This window comes from Paramisgurnus dabryanus, chromosome 11 (assembly GCF_030506205.2).
Source record: "Paramisgurnus dabryanus chromosome 11, PD_genome_1.1, whole genome shotgun sequence".
In the NCBI taxonomy this organism is placed as follows: Eukaryota; Metazoa; Chordata; class Actinopteri; order Cypriniformes; family Cobitidae; genus Paramisgurnus; species Paramisgurnus dabryanus.
Window position 1 is genome coordinate 30,525,854 of NC_133347.1, and position 5,154 is coordinate 30,531,007.

Here is a 5,154-nt window from a genome sequence, read left to right on the forward strand (position 1 = left end):
ACGCTAAAGGGTGACGTAGCAGCCTGTCTCGCGAAACTTTCGAACACGCCCTATAAAGTTTAAAAATATATATATATATATATATATATATATTCAATAATTATTATAATTTGAAAGCGCAGTAACGCCGCCAAATGTAGCGAAGTAAAAGTACAGTTTTTTCACTAGAAATGTACTTGAGTAAGAGTAAAAAGTACCCAACCTTAAATTTACTCTAAAAGTACTAGTTACCCAAAAAATTTACTCAAGTAAATGTAACGAAGTAAATCTAATTCGTTACTACCCACCTCTGGAACCACTTCAATCTGAGTGACTCAGTCAACAAGAGGAGCCGTGTACATCAGTCAGTGCCGGATCTTTCCAGCAGCACAGCTGCAGCAGTCCTTTTTAAAATTTTAAAACATTTGCAGCTTCTACCCAAAACATTGTGCCAGTCAAATATTGCAACAGATTAGCCTACATGAGTCAGTGGGTTAATAACACGAGCAAGGCTCGTTTCTCCTAGTCCAGGATTCAAGCTCTATGAGTTGAGTCACTCTCTGTGTGAATCCCGAGCCGCCGACCAACTCATGTCGCGTGCCCGCATCCCTTTGTACTCGGACTCGGAGCTGCAGGAAATTACTATCCGGAATAGCAGATTTTGGCTCACTCGGTACCCCCAGTCAACATTTGGTGATGTAAATTAACTCGTTGTTGCAAGTTATAGAACCTATGGCAGCTTATGTAGAGTTATTTGTTGTAATTCTGTTGTAAACATTTGAAAAGCTTTGTGTTTGATACAATTTCTCATTTTTAATGCAAAATCTCAGAGGTCTCAACTGACTCGGGTTAATGGTCACTAGGACTCATGGTTCTCGAGTCATTTTAGGGATCGGGTTAAATGATCTGAGTTTCGAGTGACTCGCTCATCACTACTCAGAATACTTCCAACTGCTGTTCAGACAAGCGGCCAGCTGCCTAATGTTAAGTTCATCGCTTATATAGCAACAAAAACACTCATACTGAACAAGTGAAAGGTATTTAGATTGATTTCAAGTAAAAACATATTTTTGTCATAGCATAACTAAAAACTACATGAGAAGTGACTTTTGGCTGACACGTATTGTTTTACAGAAACATTTTATAACAACAAAAATTTATGCAAATTAATCCCTATTAAATAATCCACAAGCATTTTAGCAAAAATGCCTCAAATCTGAAAAGCGCTGCTGGTACTACTAATGTTACAATGACTTTATTTGCTGTGCTGTAGTAGACGGAGTGCCTTATACTAAGTTTTAAGGGTCACAGACTTAATAAGATTTTAAGTAAGTGGAAAGGGAAACTAAAATCAAGCTCTCAGGACCAGAGAGCGTAGGTTCCGAGTCGCTTCTGACTCTGTCACGGGGGCTCACAGATAGGCCTTCCGACCTCTTCTTTAATTTCCACACGTGACCACAAATAGAATATTCACAGCTTTGTCCTTTTTGGTATTCCCCAGGTGAACCGCCGGTGGAGCCTTCCACACTCCCTTTCCTGGAAGTGAAGAAATGAAGATAGTTGGTTGCACTGATAAATAGATGAAATGGGTACCTTGGGCTGGCGGCCACAACGTATAAGGGGGACCCTTGGCTCAAGGCTTGAGCGTCCAGACGGTATACGAGTGTGTTCCTGGGCTTGATGCTGGAGGCGCCTAGAGGGTACACAGGTGAGTATATGGAGGGTAACTGGGCTAGGTACAATGTGCGTTGCGGTAAGTAAACAGATAGGTACACTGGATTCTTGACTTTAGGTGTACAGGTGAGTATGCAAAGAGATACACTGGATCTTAACTTTTGGGCGTACAGGTGAGTATACAGAGGGATACACTGGGTCTTGACTTTGGGCGTACAGGTGAGTATACAGGGAGGTATAGCTGGAAATTGGTACAACTCGCAGACCCTGAGGTAGATGGACGCCAGGCTTTAGCCCTTCAAGCTTGGGGGACTGGAGAAGACGTATTTGCCATGACAACTTCTAGCCTTCCTCACCAGGACAGACTTCTCAGAAAACCAGGACCGGGAATTCACCCGTAAAATCGAAGAAGCTGATGTAGCGGATGACCAGATAAAGACGTCACGGCCACAATGTTGCAACACACTCCCTCCTCTCCTTAGCTGGTTCCGGCTCACCCACCAATCTTTTCCACGGGTGGGGCCGCTTACACACTGATCACACTCACAAAGAAGCACACTGAGATACAACACTTTTAAGGTTAGCATTGACACGATAACAATTCAGCGTACTCACAGTTCCGTTGCTACTTAATCCTATCCTCTGCCTTCCAGATATCTGATGTATACGAGGCCGACAGTACAACACTCCTTCGTTTTGTCTCCTTTCACTGTGTTTCTGGTGGCTCTTCAATGTTCACAATCTCTTCGAAATAAGTAGCATATGTCCACACAACACTTCAATGAAGATACTTAAATACTCAACTCTGTATCTTTAGCCCAATCCTCCGTTTCACTTTGCCCAGTCCACAATATCCACAATGAATACGTCTCTCCAAGCACCTCAAATGCTCCGTCTCACCCACAACATTCGTCAGAATAAAACTTCCTCTTCCTGTTCTTCCGATGCCTTATTTATATGCCTCCACTTCCTTGAATCGCCCAATCACCGATCGCCACACTCATCTGCACACCTGTTCTCAATAAAACCCGAATTTGGGTTGCCCGGAGTTACCAGAAGTGACTGGTGTTTCATGGACAGTCGTCCGGGCGGAACTATTTTTGGCCACTATAGGTTCCACTATAAAAAGTCACTCCATGACAATTGTGTCATAACCTGTGACTCTCTGTCGCACAGTAGAGAAATGACTGTATAGACAGGAGGACAAGATTGTAGGCAATGATTTACTGTCTATGAGGCAGTCGGGTGGACGTGGAGGCATAAAGTCAAGGAAGATTATTAAACAGAATACTTACCAAAATTTGCTCCTGTTCGAGCTCACGGTCTCTGCAAGATTTTGTGGGTGATTCAGATTTCGCTTGGCATGGCTATTAGAAGACTTACAATTGTCAGACAGGTTGCTCATGTGACATCTACGTCATTAAGCTCAGTTTGAGTCCGCGCAGTACGCTCGACCCCCAGGAAGTGTGTGCTTCTAATTGATTTCACTTGTCTCTGTTGAATCCAATGGGGTCGCTGTGTCCTTTCTTTTACAGGCTGGATCCGAAATCGCATACTTACTGAGTAGGCACTGAATTTCACTTAGTACCTACTTAACGAGCACTAAGACAGTACGTACGTTTGCGTTAGTATGGACAGCATCCGCCATGTTGACGTTATCATGTGACCTATAATGTAGTAGACTTGTTCGAGTTAATGCAGAACCACAAGAACCGACAGAGGGACAACATCACAATAACGCAAGAACACACACAGAGCTGCCGAACAGCTCGGGACGTAACAACCATATGAAACAAAACTTTATTTAAATGTATCAAATGTATTCAAACTATCACATATTTACTGCCATCCCAACACAGCTGTGACAATTCTACAGCTTTATTTTCATGAATCAGCTGAGCACCTTGGGTCTATGTGTGAAGTCAGGGTGCTGAGGAACAGCCCTGTGTAACGTATCGAAATCACCAGATTGGCTGCTCTCCCGTTGTTATTTTGCTTTCTGGTGACATCATGGGAAAGCTGGGATAGAAGGGTCCATCCGATGCTTGCTTCCAAATCTTGGCGGACTCAGTAGGGCATCCGGGGATTTCTCGCATACTGATTTTATGAATACTGAGGATTTGGACATACTTCTCTGTTCACATACTGTTTCCCCTACTACATTTTCAGTAAGTAGGCAGTGTCGGATGATACTTAAGTAAACATGCCTCTGAAAATCCCGGTAATTCTCGCCTACCCTATACTGAGGTTTCGGACATACTATTCGTTCGCCTTACTGCTTTTTGCCTACTATCAGAGCCGCCTAAACCTAATGTGAGGCCCTGGGGCTGAGAGGTTTTGTAGGCCCCCCATCCCCTCAATTTATAGTCTCTTTTTTTTTTTAAAGTGTAATATCTAGGTAATCTACATCACAAAATGCATTAGTTTCTTTCGAGACATACAACAGTGAGTTTTCCCTCTTTGACCCAGAAAACACCATAATATTGTTATTAACATATCACTGAGCCCACTTGAGCATAAACACAAGACACTTTATTTAACAACCACACACAGCAACTTGTGGTGATAATAAAACCAAAATGTGTGAAAGTATATATGTTTATAAGCTTTATGTTTATATAGTTTAGTTTTTGAAATATACAAATGTGCAGAAAATTGCAACTCACTAACTAAATGCTCACTTACTAATTAATGGATACAGTATAAGTATGCATTATTATTAAAATGGCATGTTATGGCATGTTATTTAGAAATTAATAAATTGAATGTTTATCTTATTATCTTATTATCTATGGACTTTGAACTTGTTTTAATGCGTCTTTGCATACAGCCATTAGGAAACAGGTTTCCATCGTATATGGTTTACTTTTTTTTAATTTGCTAATAAAAGATATCAAATAAGTTATTTTTTATATTAACTTGTATAGGAATAGCTGTGTAATAAGTGGGATAATGTACAAATAAATCCCTTCAGTGATATCACACTGTTGGGAACGTGTCCGTACCTTACACCTAACTGTGATACTTTCTAAATTATGAATCTTTCTCAACTATATTATTAATCAAACATACACTTAAATTGATAATAGCAAACGTTGGCGACCACAGGTTGCAACTAATTGCAGGCTGCAACAACTCAAATATATTGGTTCATTTGGCGGAACAAAGTATATAAAGTGGGAGGAGTTGGATCTAGATCCAACCCCGCCCCCTGGATGTTGTGTTCCGCAGTGAGAACGATCTCGTCTTGTCAGTCTTATGAACACCCCTTCAAGTAAAGTGTTGGCAGTGTATTTTGTGCTGTTTTACTTTGTTTCTATGTCAGTACAATATATAATACTGGCGTGCATGTGTGCGTGGCCATGCAAGAGGATTACAAAAGTCTGAGACAAAACAGAGGAACAACAACTGTGATGATGATTGTGTTGAACTGAATGGAGGGAGGGAGGGAGGGCTGTTTGAACTTACATAACGTGACATTCTAGATTGGTTGAGAGAGGG